Source organism: Platichthys flesus, chromosome 10, assembly GCF_949316205.1.
Source record: "Platichthys flesus chromosome 10, fPlaFle2.1, whole genome shotgun sequence".
NCBI classification, from domain to species: domain Eukaryota; kingdom Metazoa; phylum Chordata; class Actinopteri; order Pleuronectiformes; family Pleuronectidae; genus Platichthys; species Platichthys flesus.
In genome coordinates, this window is record NC_084954.1 from 23,976,501 (window position 1) to 23,994,792 (window position 18,292).

Here is an 18,292-nt window from a genome sequence, read left to right on the forward strand (position 1 = left end):
TAACCTCTTGGCACAAATCTCCCTTGCTGTGGTACCCCGTTTGTAGGTGTGCATTACAATGGCTGCTCATCACCTCCGCCCAAGCTCTCCTTTGTGGACACCTGATTGCTGACCTAGACAGCTCTTTGACTTTTCACAATTTCATAAGGCTCAGCCAAACAGCAAAGCCTGCCAAAAATAGATTCAACTCATGTTTGTTCCTCTCCACGGAGGTCTTTAGTAAAAGGCAAAAGACTTGTGCGTTATGAAGAGAAACCAGAGTCAGCATGGCCCTCTGCTCGAGAGCAGCGGTGGAGCCTCTCGGTCTCAGTCACCACCTTCGCGGTGGGCCTCTCTTTGCTTTCCGCATGTCAGATTCTAGTATACAACATTCCCACCACGCCCCCATCTGCCAACACAAATTATACAAGGCTTTATTTGCTCCTGCCCTGACTAGTGATTGGCTTTTAAGCCTTTTTAAGCAATACATCCCTGAACCACTTACATTGGGTCCAAAAGCGGACTCTGCTTTCTCACCAAGTCTCCCAGGAGATGTTGAGTGAAAACACGTTTCAGTTTTTGACAAATGCTTCTGATTCTATTTGGAATCCAGTTGATGCTCATTGTGACCCCGTGGAGATTCATGCATAATCGCTTCACAAGGCAGTGAGTCATCAGAGCAGTTTTGCACACTTGTCAAACTCTGCCAGGCCATTCCCTCAGTTTCATTGACCCAGTGTAGAATTCATCTTGAAACCTCCACAATTGTTTGAGTGTTTGCTTTTCTACAAGGTAAGAACAGAGTGCACCGTTCCCAGCGGCACTGCAATGCTAGGTCGATGCGTGGAGAGAAGGGAGCAAGCTCCAAATTTCTGCTCCTCTTGCCAAAAATCTGCTTAATATGTAGTCCTCATATAGAGGACATATCAGATATTAAACTGATAAGAACAGATTTTTTTTTTTTTTTTTTTTGGAATTTTTTTTTATTTAATTCACTCATGAGCAGTACAATACTTTACATTACAAAGATCATCATCTCTCCACATCTTAAGACCTCCAGAATTCTATCGGACTAAAAGAAAATAAGAGGAGGTACAATAAAAGACTCTTTCATGAGTTCAGTCTACAGATTGTCAAAAATAATTTTCCATCGATCTTTAATTGAGTCGATGCCCCATTTGCTCGCCTCCAATTTAAGTTTTCGCCGCATAATGTCTTCAATACTGTGTGTAGTGTTTTCTATCGACCACTTTTCCGTCTCATTTATTATACTACCTCTTACCTCCCATAACTTAGCCTTCACAATTGATGTAAGTTCTAAGGCTTTGCACACACCTTTGTCCCCCTCTAAACTAAAATCCATGAACAGAACTTTTTCCCAATTCACCTCTTTTAGAAACCCGAATCTTTGGCCCAATTTCCTCCACAATTGTTTTGCAAAAGGACATTCAAATAATGCATGTTCCACGGTTTCTACCCCATTGCATCCACGTCTTGGGCATATCCTATTTAATGTTAAATCATGATTAAATAGAGTATTCCTCACAGGTAATTTCCTATGAAGCACCAACCAATTAAAATCTCTTAATCTGTTTTCTAGACTCTTGCATTGGGTTCTTCTCCACACGTCACTATGAACATGCAAACCATCTTTAGGGTCAAACTTAGCAATCAACGTTTCATACAGCTTTTTGTGATTAACTACTGAATCTCTTTTCCAACACTCCTTGTATTTCTTTGCCCAACTTATCATTTTTTTATAATGATCTGGCATGACCTCTGCTTTCGGAAAACTGTTTTCCCATTTCGCCACAAGAGGTCTCAGATGGATAGAGAGCCAGAATTTAATCAATGGTTGGCATTTGTGTTCAGGTGGGTTTAACATTATTCTACATGTATTTGAAAAAAACAAAACTTTGAACTTCAAACCTAAATTTGGCATGTCCCTACCACCTCTTTCGACCGGCTGATACATTGTAGCTCTTTTAATGTATTCATACCCTCCCCATATGAACTGAAACAGAGATTTTTGAAGTTTTAAACAAACTAAAGCCGGCATGGGGAAAATATAAGCCACATGAAGTAATGTCGGCAATAAATCAGATTTAATAACCAAAATCTTACCACTAATGGACAGCCTTCTTAATTTCCACATATTTAGTTTTTTCAGCACTTTTCCCAATTTTGTCTCCCAATTAGTTTCTCCATCATTGTTATTTCCAAAGGATATTCCCAGTAAAGTCATTGGCCCCGCACACAGAGAGAACCCTAAAGGGTTATCAACTCTGTCCTTCCACTTTCCAAAGTATTTGATTTGGGATTTTCCTGTATTGACTCTAGAACCAGAAGCAACTGAGAATGTGTCGATGACCTGCATAGCTTCGCGCAGACAGAAATCATCTTTTAAATACAGTACAGTGTCATCTGCATACTGGGATATGGTCAAGGATTCACCACCAGGCAGCTGTATACCCTTGATGTTAACATTTTTCCTGATTGCACATGCCAGCGTTTCAATGAATAGCACATACAAGGGGGCTGATGCTGGACATCCCTGTCTGACCCCTCTGGTTTGTTTAAAGAATTCACCAAGGTTGCCATTAACATTAACACTGCTTCCGACTTCTGTGTATAAAATCCTCAACCAACTCCTGAATCTAGCACCGAAGCCAAATTTCTTTAGTGTCCTAAACAAAAAATTGTGATCAACTCTGTCAAAGGCTTTTTCCTGGTCAAGACTGAGGACAATTAGTGGTATATTTCTGTCCTGAGAATAAGATAGTATATCTCTATGCATTTGTAAATTCCAGTTTAGTTGCCTGCCAGGTACTGCACATGTCTGATCTGAGCCGATGATTAAGGGTAGAGCTGACACCAAACGGTTTGTCAAAACCTTACTAAAAATCTTATAATCTGTACAAAGCATTGTTAGAGGCCTGTAGTTTGATATTTTGTTGACATCACCTTTTTTAAACAGCAGGGATATCACCCCTTTTCTCATGGATTCCCCCATAATCCCAGATGTACATATATAAGTGAACAACTCTAACAGCCATGACCCAATGTCTTCCCAAAATATTATATAAAATTCTTTTGTGATCCCATCTATTCCTGGCACCTTGCCCTTTTTCAAAGACATGGTTGCCCTCAGGATTTCTTCTAAAGTAAAATCTTTATCTAGCTCTGTTCTCAGATCTTCAGGTATGAATCTGTCTATATTGTCTAACAATGTTGCACCTTTCATGTAGTCAACCTTTTCTGCTTTAAAAAACGTAGAAAAATGATTAGAGATAACTTGAGCAATCCCATCAGGATCGTTAATCTCCTCACCTGTTTCATTTAAAACGGAAACTATGCTCCTCCTCTTTGCCTGTGCTTTGGACTGTCTAAAGAAGTAGGGAGAACACTTTTCGTCACTCTCCCACTTCTCTCTAAGACACCGGAATTTATAGGCCTCTGCTCTGTTGTGAAAAAATAACCTCTGTTTATCTTGCAAATGTTTCAGCAAGTCCTTATCAATTTGTCCACCTGCATTTCTCTGTTCCATTAATTTATTTATGGCTTTTTGCAGTCGGTAGTATAATTTAAATTCCTCTTTCCTTGATTCTTTTGAGTAATTCTGTGTGTAGTATCTAATACGCAGCTTTGTGCTTTCCCACCATTCACAGACATTTTCATAAAATACTCTCATATGAAAGCAATCTTTTAGAAAACACTTTAATGCTACCCTAAACTGCTGGAGCTCTAGAATATTGTTGTTTAATTTCCAATACCCTTTACCATTTTTGATCATCATTGAGGTTAGTTTTACTGAGAGCATGTTGTGATCTGTGTAAAAAACTGGTGATACTTTCGCCCCTGTCACCTGAAATTCTACCGGACAAAATATATAGTCTATCCTACTCTTCGCCCCTCTACTATTTGACCATGTGAAGCCAAGATCGTCTGGGTTAGCTTTTTTATATGAATCCACCAAATTATACTTTGTAACAATATTTATTAAACTGGCCTCGGCCTTGCTGCCCTCACTTTGGGAATTGAAGTCTCCTCCAATTACCACATGGCGGTTGGTCATGAAAGCAGTGTCAAGACTAAGAAAAAGCTCCCTTCTCTCCTTTGGAGAAGAGTGGGCATATATGTTAATAACTCTTAACCCCTTTCCCTTCCAGTCAATATCTGTTACCAAAACCCTCCCCTGTACCACTGAAAAACTGCCAACCACTTGGACTTCATTATTCCCACATAGTGTTCCCACCCCAGATGAATGGACCCCCCCAATGCTCCACCTAGATTCACCTTTGGTCCACTCTTTTGAGAATAGGTTCATGTCGTCTTCATTTTTCAAGTGGACCTCTTGCAAAAGGCATAAAGAAAAGTTGATTGAACATAAATGAGAAAAGACCACTTCCCTTTTGGCCTTGTTCCTCAAACCTCTAACATTTATGGAAACTATATGTAATGAGGACATTCTGGTAAATGAGGAATGAGACAAAAAACAAAACAAACAAACAAACCATCAAAGACGAGACACTGTGTTTTCTCTAATTTTCAACTTCACAGTCAAATTCAATGCCTTCCCTATGTGTCTTTTCCTCGGGCACCGCGTGCCCTGAGTTGGGGGTATTACCCTCTGGAAGCAATGAGCATTGCTCTGAAACCAAATCCCTGTCAGAGTTGTTCGGAGCCAGGGACTCCACCAGGACACACCCGGACGGGGGCATGCTGCCGTCAGAGTCTGTCACCTCAGTCTGCACTGGAATTTGTCCATGTTCTCCACCCTCCAGCCCATCCACCCTGGCAGCAGCCTTCACATCCTGATCGCTGTTCACCTGCAGCCCCTCCATCTCCCCTTCCTCCTGCGACTCCTCCACAACCTCAGAAAGAACACTGAACACGCTATCCACTCCCAGGGGCACAGCGCTTGTCTCGATCCTCCTTTTTTTCCCCTTGCCTCCCCTGCTTTCCACTGTGGTCCACTCAGGAACAGGTTGGCTCTCCTCTGAGGTTGTAGTCTCCTCCCCCTTCTTCTTCTCTGGGGGAGGTGCTCGTTCAGGTGGATCAACCACATTTGCCTCAATCTCATTGTCCACAAACATTTGATCAATTACCTCGTTAATTGCTCTCAGGGAGGAGGCATCAGGATCTTCGCACATTGGTCGCCTTACAATGCTTGCATAGGAGGAGCGGACCTCAGGGCAGTGCTTAAATAAATGTCCTTCAGACCCACAAAGATTGCATTTTCTGGAACGGTCACAAGTCCCCATTTTGTGTCCTAGACCCTTGCAATTTCTGCACCTCACCTGCGTGCAGGATTCTGCCGTGTGACCAAAGTCTGTGCATTTTCTGCAGTAAATAGGCTGGCCCGAGTAGTACAGATATCCTCTATTTGTGCCTATGGTGAAGGAGGCAGGGGGGTGGTGGTAGCCATCGTGACCATCTGGGTCATCCTTCAGCCGCACACGACATTGTCTTTTTCCAGTCCAAACGTCAAGAGAGTCCCTGATTTCCCTCATGCTCGAAATCACTGTCACATGCTTAGAAAGGAAGTATCTGGTTGCTTCTTCAGTTACCCAGGGATTATAGTTATGAATTGTGATAACACGCTCACCAGTTCGGCAAAGGCTTTGAATCTGGTACTCCCTCAGTGGTCCATCAGCCAAACGATCAGCCAACCTTTTCGTTTCCTCCATCTTGGTGAGATTATAGAACGTAACATCAAAAAAACGGTCGGTGGCATTTCTCTGCAAGCAGAGGAGGTCATCTATCTTGAGGGACAAGGCTCCAAAAAGAATATTAACTCCAAATTCTCTCCTATCCAAAAAAACTTCAGTACTCTTCCAAATGAATCTCAAAGTATTTTTCAGCACGGGAAGTCCCTGCTGTGAAACTGTTGCTGACGTCATTATGACAATCCACGTCCGCAAACCCTTCTCACCTGGCTAGATCTTAGCCAAAAGGCCGAGAAGCGATAATCCACAAGTGTTGGATGTCCAAGCTAACCTCTTGGCACAAATCTCCCTTGCTGTGGTACCCCGTTTGTAGGTGTGCATAACAATGGCTGCTCATCACCTCCGCCCAAGCTCTCCTTTGTGGACACCTGATTGCTGACCTAGACAGCTCTTTGACTTTTCACAATTTCATAAGGCTCAGCCATACAGCAAAGCCTGCCAAAAATAGATTCAACTCATGTTTGTTCCTCTCCACGGAAGTCTTTAGTAAAAGGCGAAAGACTTGTGCGTTATGAAGAGAAACCAGAGTCAGCATGGCCCTCTGCTCGAGAGCAGCGGTGGAGCCTCTCGGTCACAGTCACCACCTTCGCGGTGGGCCTCTCTTTGCTTTCCGCATGTCAGATTCTAGTATACAACATTCCCACCACGCCCCCATCTGCCAACACAAATTATACAAGGCTTTATTTGCTCCTGCCCTGACTAGTGATTGGCTTTTAAGCCTTTTTAAGCGATACATCCCTGAACCACTTACATTGGGTCCAAAAGCGGACTCTGCTTTCTCACCAAGTCTCCCAGGAGATGTTGAGTGAAAACACGTTTCAGTTTTTGACAAATGCTTCTGATTCTATTTGGAATCCAGTTGATGCTCATTGTGACCCCGTGCAGAGTCATGCATAATCACTTCACAAGGCAGTGAGTCATAAGAGCAGTTTTGCACACTTGTCAAACTCTGCCAGGCCATTCCCTCAGTTTCATTGACCCAGTGTAGAATTCACCTTGTACCTCCACAATTGTTTGAGTGTTTGCTTTTCTACAAGGTAAGAACAGAGTGCACCGTTCCCAGCGGCACTGCAATGCTAGGTCGATGCGTGGAGAGAAGGGAGCAAGCTCCAAATTTCTGCTCCTCTTGCCAAAAATCTGCTTAATATGTAGTCCTCATATAGAGGACATATCAGATATTAAACTGATAAGAACAGATACTACACTTGATCTTAGCCAAAAGGCCGAGAAGCGATAATCCACAAGTGTTGGATGTCCAAGCTAACCTCTTGGCACAAATCTCCCTTGCTGTGGTACCCCGTTTGTAGGTGTGCATAACAATGGCTGCTCATCACCTCCGCCCAAGCTCTCCTTTGTGGACACCTGATTGCTGACCTAAACAGCTCTTTGACTTTTCACAATTTCATAAGGCTCAGCCATACAGCAAAGCCTGCCAAAAATAGATTCAACTCATGTTTGTTCCTCTCCACGGAAGTCTTTAGTAAAAGGCGAAAGCCTTGTGCGTTATGAAGAGAAACCAGAGTCAGCATGGCCCTCTGCTCGAGAGCAGCGGTGGAGCCTCTCGGTCACAGTCACCACCTTCGCGGTGGGCCTCTCTTTGCTTTCCGCATGTCAGATTCTAGTATACAACATTCCCACCACGCCCCCATCTGCCAACACAAATTATACAAGGCTTTATTTGCTCCTGCCCTGACTAATGATTGGCTTTTAAGCCTTTTTAAGCAATACATCCCTGAACCACTTACATTGGGTCCAAAAGCGGACTCTGCTTTCTCACCAAGTCTCCCAGGAGATGTTGAGTGAAAACACGTTTCAGTTTTTGACAAATGCTTCTGATTCTATTTGGAATCCAGTTGATGCTCATTGTGACCCCGTGCAGAGTCATGCATAATCGCTTCACAAGGCAGTGAGTCATCAGAGCAGTTTTGCACACTTGTCAAACTCTGCCAGGCCATTCCCTCAGTTTCATTGACCCAGTGTAGAATTCACCTTGAAACCTCCACAATTGTTTGAGTGATTGCTTTTCTACAAGGTAAGAACAGAGTGCACCGTTCCCAGCTGCACTGTAATGCTAGGTCGATGCGTGGAGAGAAGGGAGCAAGCTCCAAATTTCTGCTCCTCTTGCCAAAAATCTGCCTAATATGTAGTCCTCATATAGAGGACATATCAGATATTAAACTGATAAGAACAGATACTACACTTGATCTTAGCCAAAAGGCCGAGAAGCGATAATCCACAAGTGTTGGATGTCCAATCTAACCTCTTGGCACAAATCTCCCTTGCTGTGGTACCCCGTTTGTAGGTGTGCATAACAATGGCTGCTCATCACCTCCGCCCAAGCTCTCCTTTGTGGACACCTGATTGCTGACCTAGACAGCTCTTTGACTTTTCACAATTTCATAAGGCTCAGCCATACAGCAAAGCCTGCCAAACATAGATTCAACTCACGTTTGTTCCTCTCCACGGAAGTCTTTAGTAAAAGGCGAAAGACTTGTGCGTTATGAAGAGAAACCAGAGTCAGCATGGCCCTCTGCTCGAGAGCAGCGGTGGAGCCTCTCGGTCACAGTCACCACCTTCGCGGTGGGCCTCTCTTTGCTTTCCGCATGTCAGATTCTAGTATACAACATTCCCACCACGCCCCCATCTGCCAACACAAATTATACAAGGCTTTATCTGCTCCTGCCCTGACTAGTGATTGGCTTTTAAGCCTTTTTAAGCGATACATCCCTGAACCACTTACATTGGGTCCAAAAGCGGACTCTGCTTTCTCACCAAGTCTCCCAGGAGATGTTGAGTGAAAACATGTTTCAGTTTTTGACAAATGCTTCTGATTCTATTTGGAATCCAGTTGATGCTCATTGTGACCCCGTGCAGAGTCATGCATAATCACTTCACAAGGCAGTGAGTCATAAGAGCAGTTTTGCACACTTGTCAAACTCTGCCAGGCCATTCCCTCAGTTTCATTGACCCAGTGTAGAATTCACCTTGAAACCTCCACAATTGTTTGAGTGTTTGCTTTTCTACAAGGTAAGAACAGAGTGCACCGTTCCCAGCGGCACTGCAATGCTAGGTCGATGCGTGGAGAGAAGGGAGCAAGCTCCAAATTTCTGCTCCTCTTGCCAAAAATCTGCTTAATATGTAGTCCTCATATAGAGGACATATCAGATATTAAACTGATAAGAACAGATACTACACTTGATCTTAGCCAAAAGGCCGAGAAGCGATAATCCACAATTGTTGGATGTCCAAGCTAACCTCTTGGCACAAATCTCCCTTGCTGTGGTACCCCGTTTGTAGGTGTGCATAACAATGGCTGCTCATCACCTCCGCCCAAGCTCTCCTTTGTGGACACCTGATTGCTGACCTAGACAGCTCTTTGACTTTTCACAATTTCATAAGGCTCAGCCATACAGCAAAGCCTGCCAAAAATAGATTCAACTCATGTTTGTTCCTCTCCACGGAAGTCTTTAGTAAAAGGCGAAAGACTTGTGCGTTATGAAGAGAAACCAGAGTCAGCATGGCCCTCTGCTCGAGAGCAGCGGTGGAGCCTCTCGGTCACAGTCACCACCTTCGCGGTGGGCCTCTCTTTGCTTTCCGCATGTCAGATTCTAGTATACAACATTCCCACCACGCCCCCATCTGCCAACACAAATTATACAAGGCTTTATTTGCTCCTGCCCTGACTAATGATTGGCTTTTAAGCCTTTTTAAGCAATACATCCCTGAACCACTTACATTGGGTCCAATAGCGGACTCTGCTTTCTCAACAAGTCTCCCAGGAGATGTTGAGTGAAAACACGTTTCAGTTTTTGACAAATGCTTCTGATTCTATTTGGAATCCAGTTGATGCTCATTGTGACCCCGTGCAGAGTCATGCATAATCACTTCACAAGGCAGTGAGTCATAAGAGCAGTTTTGCACACTTGTCAAACTCTGCCAGGCCATTCCCTCAGTTTCATTGACCCAGTGTAGAATTCACCTTGAAACCTCCACAATTGTTTGAGTGTTTGCTTTTCTACAAGGTAAGAACAGAGTGCACCGTTCCCAGCGGCACTGCAATGCTAGGTCGATGCGTGGAGAGAAGGGAGCAAGCTCCAAATTTCTGCTCCTCTTGCCAAAAATCTGCTTAATATGTAGTCCTCATATAGAGGACATATCAGATATTAAACTGATAAGAACAGATTTTTTTTTTTTTTTTTTTTTTTTGGAATTTTTTTTTTTATTTAATTCACTCATGAGCAGTACAATACTTTACATTACAAAGATCATCATCTCTCCACATCTTAAGACCTCCAGAATTCTATCGGACTAAAAGAAAATAAGAGGAGGTACAATAAAAGACTCTTTCATGAGTTCAGTCTACAGATTGTCAAAAATAATTTTCCATCGATCTTTAATTGAGTCGATGCCCCATTTGCTCGCCTCCAATTTAAGTTTTCGCCGCATAATGTCTTCAATACTGTGTGTAGTGTTTTCTATCGACCACTTTTCCGTCTCATTTATTATACTACCTCTTACCTCCCATAACTTAGCCTTCACAATTGATGTAAGTTCTAAGGCTTTGCACACACCTTTGTCCCCCTCTAAACTAAAATCCATGAACAGAACTTTTTCCCAATTCACCTCTTTTAGAAACCCGAATCTTTGGCCCAATTTCTTCCACAATTGTTTTGCAAAAGGACATTCAAATAATGCATGTTCCACGGTTTCTACCCCATTGCATCCACGTCTTGGGCATATCCTATTTAATGTTAAATCATGATTAAATAGAGTATTCCTCACAGGTAATTTCCTATGAAGCACCAACCAATTAAAATCTCTTAATCTGTTTTCTAGACTCTTGCATTGGGTTCTTCTCCACACGTCACTATGAACATGCAAACCATCTTTAGGGTCAAACTTAGCAATCAACGTTTCATACAGCTTTTTGTGATTAACTACTGAATCTCTTTTCCAACACTCCTTGTATTTCTTTGCCCAACTTACCATTTTTTTATAATGATCTGGCATGACCTCTGCTTTCGGAAAACTGTTTTCCCATTTCGCCACAAGAGGTCTCAGATGGATAGAGAGCCAGAATTTAATCAATGGTTGGCATTTGTGTTCAGGTGGGTTTAACATTATTCTACATGTATTTGAAAAAAACAAAACTTTGAACTTCAAACCTAAATTTGGCATGTCCCTACCACCTCTTTCGACCGGCTGATACATTGTAGCTCTTTTAATGTATTCATACCCTCCCCATATGAACTGAAACAGAGATTTTTGAAGTTTTAAACAAACTAAAGCCGGCATGGGGAAAATATAAGCCACATGAAGTAATGTCGGCAATAAATCAGATTTAATAACCAAAATCTTACCACTAATGGACAGCCTTCTTAATTTCCACATATTTAGTTTTTTCAGCACTTTTCCCAATTTTGTCTCCCAATTAGTTTCTCCATCATTGTTATTTCCAAAGGATATTCCCAGTAAAGTCATTGGCCCCGCACACAGAGAGAACCCTAAAGGGTTATCAACTCTGTCCTTCCACTTTCCAAAGTATTTGATTTGGGATTTTCCTGTATTGACTCTAGAACCAGAAGCAACTGAGAATGTGTCGATGACCTGCATAGCTTCGCGCAGACAGAAATCATCTTTTAAATACAGTACAGTGTCATCTGCATACTGGGATATGGTCAAGGATTCACCACCAGGCAGCTGTATACCCTTGATGTTAACATTTTTCCTGATTGCACATGCCAGCGTTTCAATGAATAGCACATACAAGGGGGCTGATGCTGGACATCCCTGTCTGACCCCTCTGGTTTGTTTAAAGAATTCACCAAGGTTGCCATTAACATTAACACTGCTTCCGACTTCTGTGTATAAAATCCTCAACCAACTCCTGAATCTAGCACCGAAGCCAAATTTCTTTAGTGTCCTAAACAAAAAATTGTGATCAACTCTGTCAAAGGCTTTTTCCTGGTCAAGACTGAGGACAATTAGTGGTATATTTCTGTCCTGAGAATAAGATAGTATATCTCTATGCATTTGTAAATTCCAGTTTAGTTGCCTGCCAGGTACTGCACATGTCTGATCTGAGCCGATGATTAAGGGTAGAGCTGACACCAAACGGTTTGTCAAAACCTTACTAAAAATCTTATAATCTGTACAAAGCATTGTTAGAGGCCTGTAGTTTGATATTTTGTTGACATCACCTTTTTTAAACAGCAGGGATATCACCCCTTTTCTCATGGATTCCCCCATAATCCCAGATGTACATATATAAGTGAACAACTCTAACAGCCATGACCCAATGTCTTCCCAAAATATTATATAAAATTCTTTTGTGATCCCATCTATTCCTGGCACCTTGCCCTTTTTCAAAGACATGGTTGCCCTCAGGATTTCTTCTAAAGTAAAATCTTTATCTAGCTCTGTTCTCAGATCTTCAGGTATGAATCTGTCTATATTGTCTAACAATGTTGCACCTTTCATGTAGTCAACCTTTTCTGCTTTAAAAAACGTAGAAAAATGATTAGAGATAACTTGAGCAATCCCATCAGGATCGTTAATCTCCTCACCTGTTTCATTTAAAACGGAAACTATGCTCCTCCTCTTTGCCTGTGCTTTGGACTGTCTAAAGAAGTAGGGAGAACACTTTTCGTCACTCTCCCACTTCTCTCTAAGACACCGGAATTTATAGGCCTCTGCTCTGTTGTGAAAAAATAACCTCTGTTTATCTTGCAAATGTTTCAGCAAGTCCTTATCAATTTGTCCACCTGCATTTCTCTGTTCCATTAATTTATTTATGGCTTTTTGCAGTCGGTAGTATAATTTAAATTCCTCTTTCCTTGATTCTTTTGAGTAATTCTGTGTGTAGTATCTAATACGCAGCTTTGTGCTTTCCCACCATTCACAGACATTTTCATAAAATACTCTCATATGAAAGCAATCTTTTAGAAAACACTTTAATGCTACCCTAAACTGCTGGAGCTCTAGAATATTGTTGTTTAATTTCCAATACCCTTTACCATTTTTGATCATCATTGAGGTTAGTTTTACTGAGAGCATGTTGTGATCTGTGTAAAAAACTGGTGATACTTTCGCCCCTGTCACCTGAAATTCTACCGGACAAAATATATAGTCTATCCTACTCTTCGCCCCTCTACTATTTGACCATGTGAAGCCAAGATCGTCTGGGTTAGCTTTTTTATATGAATCCACCAAATTATACTTTGTAACAATATTTATTAAACTGGCCTCGGCCTTGCTGCCCTCACTTTGGGAATTGAAGTCTCCTCCAATTACCACATGGCGGTTGGTCATGAAAGCAGTGTCAAGACTAAGAAAAAGCTCCCTTCTCTCCTTTGGAGAAGAGTGGGCATATATGTTAATAACTCTTAACCCCTTTCCCTTCCAGTCAATATCTGTTACCAAAACCCTCCCCTGTACCACTGAAAAACTGCCAACCACTTGGACTTCATTATTCCCACATAGTGTTCCCACCCCAGATGAATGGACCCCCCCAATGCTCCACCTAGATTCACCTTTGGTCCACTCTTTTGAGAATAGGTTCATGTCGTCTTCATTTTTCAAGTGGACCTCTTGCAAAAGGCATAAAGAAAAGTTGATTGAACATAAATGAGAAAAGACCACTTCCCTTTTGGCCTTGTTCCTCAAACCTCTAACATTTATGGAAACTATATGTAATGAGGACATTCTGGTAAATGAGGAATGAGACAAAAAACAAAACAAACAAACAAACCATCAAAGACGAGACACTGTGTTTTCTCTAATTTTCAACTTCACAGTCAAATTCAATGCCTTCCCTATGTGTCTTTTCCTCGGGCACCGCGTGCCCTGAGTTGGGGGTATTACCCTCTGGAAGCAATGAGCATTGCTCTGAAACCAAATCCCTGTCAGAGTTGTTCGGAGCCAGGGACTCCACCAGGACACACCCGGACGGGGGCATGCTGCCGTCAGAGTCTGTCACCTCAGTCTGCACTGGAATTTGTCCATGTTCTCCACCCTCCAGCCCATCCACCCTGGCAGCAGCCTTCACATCCTGATCGCTGTTCACCTGCAGCCCCTCCATCTCCCCTTCCTCCTGCGACTCCTCCACAACCTCAGAAAGAACACTGAACACGCTATCCACTCCCAGGGGCACAGCGCTTGTCTCGATCCTCCTTTTTTTCCCCTTGCCTCCCCTGCTTTCCACTGTGGTCCACTCAGGAACAGGTTGGCTCTCCTCTGAGGTTGTAGTCTCCTCCCCCTTCTTCTTCTCTGGGGGAGGTGCTCGTTCAGGTGGATCAACCACATTTGCCTCAATCTCATTGTCCACAAACATTTGATCAATTACCTCGTTAATTGCTCTCAGGGAGGAGGCATCAGGATCTTCGCACATTGGTCGCCTTACAATGCTTGCATAGGAGGAGCGGACCTCAGGGCAGTGCTTAAATAAATGTCCTTCAGACCCACAAAGATTGCATTTTCTGGAACGGTCACAAGTCCCCATTTTGTGTCCTAGACCCTTGCAATTTCTGCACCTCACCTGCGTGCAGGATTCTGCCGTGTGACCAAAGTCTGTGCATTTTCTGCAGTAAATAGGCTGGCCCGAGTAGTACAGATATCCTCTATTTGTGCCTATGGTGAAGGAGGCAGGGGGGTGGTGGTAGCCATCGTGACCATCTGGGTCATCCTTCAGCCGCACACGACATTGTCTTTTTCCAGTCCAAACGTCAAGAGAGTCCCTGATTTCCCTCATGCTCGAAATCACTGTCACATGCTTAGAAAGGAAGTATCTGGTTGCTTCTTCAGTTACCCAGGGATTATAGTTATGAATTGTGATAACACGCTCACCAGTTCGGCAAAGGCTTTGAATCTGGTACTCCCTCAGTGGTCCATCAGCCAAACGATCAGCCAACCTTTTCGTTTCCTCCATCTTGGTGAGATTATAGAACGTAACATCAAAAAAACGGTCGGTGGCATTTCTCTGCAAGCAGAGGAGGTCATCTATCTTGAGGGACAAGGCTCCAAAAAGAATATTAACTCCAAATTCTCTCCTATCCAAAAAAACTTCAGTACTCTTCCAAATGAATCTCAAAGTATTTTTCAGCACGGGAAGTCCCTGCTGTGAAACTGTTGCTGACGTCATTATGACAATCCACGTCCGCAAACCCTTCTCACCTGGCTAGATCTTAGCCAAAAGGCCGAGAAGCGATAATCCACAAGTGTTGGATGTCCAAGCTAACCTCTTGGCACAAATCTCCCTTGCTGTGGTACCCCGTTTGTAGGTGTGCATAACAATGGCTGCTCATCACCTCCGCCCAAGCTCTCCTTTGTGGACACCTGATTGCTGACCTAGACAGCTCTTTGACTTTTCACAATTTCATAAGGCTCAGCCATACAGCAAAGCCTGCCAAAAATAGATTCAACTCATGTTTGTTCCTCTCCACGGAAGTCTTTAGTAAAAGGCGAAAGACTTGTGCGTTATGAAGAGAAACCAGAGTCAGCATGGCCCTCTGCTCGAGAGCAGCGGTGGAGCCTCTCGGTCACAGTCACCACCTTCGCGGTGGGCCTCTCTTTGCTTTCCGCATGTCAGATTCTAGTATACAACATTCCCACCACGCCCCCATCTGCCAACACAAATTATACAAGGCTTTATTTGCTCCTGCCCTGACTAATGATTGGCTTTTAAGCCTTTTTAAGCAATACATCCCTGAACCACTTACATTGGGTCCAAAAGCGGACTCTGCTTTCTCACCAAGTCTCCCAGGAGATGTTGAGTGAAAACACGTTTCAGTTTTTGACAAATGCTTCTGATTCTATTTGGAATCCAGTTGATGCTCATTGTGACCCCGTGCAGATTCATGCATAATCGCTTCACAAGGCAGTGAGTCATCAGAGCAGTTTTGCACACTTGTCAAACTCTGCCAGGCCATTCCCTCAGTTTCATTGACCCAGTGTAGAATTCACCTTGAAACCTCCACAATTGTTTGAGTGATTGCTTTTCTACAAGGTAAGAACAGAGTGCACCGTTCCCAGCGGCACTGCAATGCTAGGTCGATGCGTGGAGAGAAGGGAGCAAGCTCCAAATTTCTGCTCCTCTTGCCAAAAATCTGCTTAATATGTAGTCCTCATATAGAGGACATATCAGATATTAAACTGATAAGAACAGATACTACACTTGATCTTAGCCAAAAGGCCGAGAAGCGATAATCCACAATTGTTGGATGTCCAAACTAACCTCTTGGCACAAATCTCCCTTGCTGTGGTACCCCGTTTGTAGGTGTGCATAACAATGGCTGCTCATCACCTCCGCCCAAGCTCTCCTTTGTGGACACCTGATTGCTGACCTAGACAGCTCTTTGACTTTTCACAATTTCATAAGGCTCAGCCATACAGCAAAGCCTGCCAAAAATAGATTCAACTCATGTTTGTTCCTCTCCACGGAAGTCTTTAGTAAAAGGCGAAAGACTTGTGCGTTATGAAGAGAAACCAGAGTCAGCATGGCCCTCTGCTCGAGAGCAGCGGTGGAGCCTCTCGGTCACAGTCACCACCTTCGCGGTGGGCCTCTCTTTGCTTTCCGCATGTCAGATTCTAGTATACAACATTCCCACCACGCCCCCATCTGCCAACACAAATTATACAAGGCTTTATTTGCTCCTGCCCTGACTAGTGATTGGCTTTTAAGCCTTTTTAAGCGATACATCCCTGAACCACTTACATTGGGTCCAAAAGCGGACTCTGCTTTCTCACCAAGTCTCCCAGGAGATGTTGAGTGAAAACACGTTTCAGTTTTTGACAAATGCTTCTGATTCTATTTGGAATCCAGTTGATGCTCATTGTGACCCCGTGCAGAGTCATGCATAATCACTTCACAAGGCAGTGAGTCATAAGAGCAGTTTTGCACACTTGTCAAACTCTGCCAGGCCATTCCCTCAGTTTCATTGACCCAGTGTAGAATTCACCTTGAAACCTCCACAATTGTTTGAGTGTTTGCTTTTCTACAAGGTAAGAACAGAGTGCACCGTTCCCAGCGGCACTGCAATGCTAGGTCGATGCGTGGAGAGAAGGGAGCAAGCTCCAAATTTCTGCTCCTCTTGCCAAAAATCTGCTTAATATGTAGTCCTCATATAGAGGACATATCAGATATTAAACTGATAAGAACAGATACTACACTTGATCTTAGCCAAAAGGCCGAGAAGCGATAATCCACAAGTGTTGGATGTCCAAGCTAACCTCTTGGCACAAATCTCCCTTGCTGTGGTACCCCGTTTGTAGGTGTGCATAACAATGGCTGCTCATCACCTCCGCCCAAGCTCTCCTTTGTGGACACCTGATTGCTGACCTAGACAGCTCTTTGACTTTTCACAATTTCATAAGGCTCAGCCATACAGCAAAGCCTGCCAAAAATAGATTCAACTCATGTTTGTTCCTCTCCACGGAAGTCTTTAGTAAAAGGCGAAAGACTTGTGCGTTATGAAGAGAAACCAGAGTCAGCATGGCCCTCTGCTCGAGAGCAGCGGTGGAGCCTCTCGGTCACAGTCACCACCTTCGCGGTGGGCCTCTCTTTGCTTTCCGCATGTCAGATTCTAGTATACAACATTCCCACCACGCCCCCATCTGCCAACACAAATTATACAAGGCTTTATTTGCTCCTGCCCTGACTAGTGATTGGCTTTTAAGCCTTTTTAAGCGATACATCCCTGAACCACTTACATTGGGTCCAAAAGCGGACTCTGCTTTCTCACCAAGTCTCCCAGGAGATGTTGAGTGAAAACACGTTTCAGTTTTTGACAAATGCTTCTGATTCTATTTGGAATCCAGTTGATGCTCATTGTGACCCCGTGCAGAGTCATGCATAATCACTTCACAAGGCAGTGAGTCATAAGAGCAGTTTTGCACACTTGTCAAACTCTGCCAGGCCATTCCCTCAGTTTCATTGACCCAGTGTAGAATTCACCTTGTACCTCCACAATTGTTTGAGTGTTTGCTTTTCTACAAGGTAAGAACAGAGTGCACCGTTCCCAGCGGCACTGCAATGCTAGGTCGATGCGTGGAGAGAAGGGAGCAAGCTCCAAATTTCTGCTCCTCTTGCCAAAAATCTGCTTAATATGTAGTCCTCATATAGAGGACATATCAGATATTAAACTGATAAGAACAGATACTACACTTGATCTTAGCCAAAAGGCCGAGAAGCGATAATCCACAAGTGTTGGATGTCCAAGCTAACCTCTTGGCACAAATCTCCCTTGCTGTGGTACCCCGTTTGTAGGTGTGCATAACAATGGCTGCTCATCACCTCCGCCCAAGCTCTCCTTTGTGGACACCTGATTGCTGACCTAGACAGCTCTTTGACTTTTCACAATTTCATAAGGCTCAGCCATACAGCAAAGCCTGCCAAACATAGATTCAACTCACGTTTGTTCCTCTCCACGGAAGTCTTTAGTAAAAGGCGAAAGACTTGTGCGTTATGAAGAGAAACCAGAGTCAGCATGGCCCTCTGCTCGAGAGCAGCGGTGGAGCCTCTCGGTCACAGTCACCACCTTCGCGGTGGGCCTCTCTTTGCTTTCCGCATGTCAGATTCTAGTATACAA

The 18,292-nt window shown here is 43.5% G+C and overlaps 17 non-coding genes across 17 annotated transcripts; all 17 read right to left on the minus strand.

Moving 5' to 3' along the window:
• Positions 1-151: 151 nt before the first annotated feature.
• On the minus strand, positions 152-264 carry LOC133963838 (U5 spliceosomal RNA). Its single transcript, XR_009923320.1, has one exon. It is a non-coding gene; the product is annotated as a U5 spliceosomal RNA (small nuclear RNA).
• Positions 265-777: 513 nt separating this feature from the next.
• Positions 778-960, minus strand: LOC133963034 (U2 spliceosomal RNA). The gene has a single exon (XR_009922574.1). It is a non-coding gene; the product is annotated as a U2 spliceosomal RNA (small nuclear RNA).
• Positions 961-6,126: 5,166 nt separating this feature from the next.
• LOC133963185 (U5 spliceosomal RNA) lies at positions 6,127-6,239 on the minus strand. The gene has a single exon (XR_009922697.1). It is a non-coding gene; the product is annotated as a U5 spliceosomal RNA (small nuclear RNA).
• A 512-nt stretch (positions 6,240-6,751) lies between these two features.
• LOC133964120 (U2 spliceosomal RNA) lies at positions 6,752-6,943 on the minus strand. The gene has a single exon (XR_009923590.1). It is a non-coding gene; the product is annotated as a U2 spliceosomal RNA (small nuclear RNA).
• Positions 6,944-7,120: 177 nt separating this feature from the next.
• LOC133963830 (U5 spliceosomal RNA) lies at positions 7,121-7,233 on the minus strand. The gene has a single exon (XR_009923313.1). It is a non-coding gene; the product is annotated as a U5 spliceosomal RNA (small nuclear RNA).
• Positions 7,234-7,746: 513 nt separating this feature from the next.
• On the minus strand, positions 7,747-7,938 carry LOC133962761 (U2 spliceosomal RNA). Its single transcript, XR_009922334.1, has one exon. It is a non-coding gene; the product is annotated as a U2 spliceosomal RNA (small nuclear RNA).
• Positions 7,939-8,115: 177 nt separating this feature from the next.
• On the minus strand, positions 8,116-8,228 carry LOC133963797 (U5 spliceosomal RNA). Its single transcript, XR_009923281.1, has one exon. It is a non-coding gene; the product is annotated as a U5 spliceosomal RNA (small nuclear RNA).
• A 513-nt stretch (positions 8,229-8,741) lies between these two features.
• LOC133964121 (U2 spliceosomal RNA) lies at positions 8,742-8,933 on the minus strand. Its single transcript, XR_009923591.1, has one exon. It is a non-coding gene; the product is annotated as a U2 spliceosomal RNA (small nuclear RNA).
• Positions 8,934-9,110: 177 nt separating this feature from the next.
• Positions 9,111-9,223, minus strand: LOC133963186 (U5 spliceosomal RNA). Its single transcript, XR_009922698.1, has one exon. It is a non-coding gene; the product is annotated as a U5 spliceosomal RNA (small nuclear RNA).
• A 513-nt stretch (positions 9,224-9,736) lies between these two features.
• On the minus strand, positions 9,737-9,923 carry LOC133963039 (U2 spliceosomal RNA). Its single transcript, XR_009922579.1, has one exon. It is a non-coding gene; the product is annotated as a U2 spliceosomal RNA (small nuclear RNA).
• A 5,168-nt stretch (positions 9,924-15,091) lies between these two features.
• On the minus strand, positions 15,092-15,204 carry LOC133963187 (U5 spliceosomal RNA). The gene has a single exon (XR_009922699.1). It is a non-coding gene; the product is annotated as a U5 spliceosomal RNA (small nuclear RNA).
• Positions 15,205-15,717: 513 nt separating this feature from the next.
• Positions 15,718-15,909, minus strand: LOC133964122 (U2 spliceosomal RNA). The gene has a single exon (XR_009923592.1). It is a non-coding gene; the product is annotated as a U2 spliceosomal RNA (small nuclear RNA).
• Positions 15,910-16,086: 177 nt separating this feature from the next.
• LOC133963188 (U5 spliceosomal RNA) lies at positions 16,087-16,199 on the minus strand. Its single transcript, XR_009922700.1, has one exon. It is a non-coding gene; the product is annotated as a U5 spliceosomal RNA (small nuclear RNA).
• A 513-nt stretch (positions 16,200-16,712) lies between these two features.
• On the minus strand, positions 16,713-16,904 carry LOC133964124 (U2 spliceosomal RNA). The gene has a single exon (XR_009923594.1). It is a non-coding gene; the product is annotated as a U2 spliceosomal RNA (small nuclear RNA).
• A 177-nt stretch (positions 16,905-17,081) lies between these two features.
• On the minus strand, positions 17,082-17,194 carry LOC133963189 (U5 spliceosomal RNA). Its single transcript, XR_009922701.1, has one exon. It is a non-coding gene; the product is annotated as a U5 spliceosomal RNA (small nuclear RNA).
• Positions 17,195-17,706: 512 nt separating this feature from the next.
• Positions 17,707-17,898, minus strand: LOC133964125 (U2 spliceosomal RNA). The gene has a single exon (XR_009923595.1). It is a non-coding gene; the product is annotated as a U2 spliceosomal RNA (small nuclear RNA).
• A 177-nt stretch (positions 17,899-18,075) lies between these two features.
• Positions 18,076-18,188, minus strand: LOC133963798 (U5 spliceosomal RNA). Its single transcript, XR_009923282.1, has one exon. It is a non-coding gene; the product is annotated as a U5 spliceosomal RNA (small nuclear RNA).
• Positions 18,189-18,292: the final 104 nt, after the last annotated feature.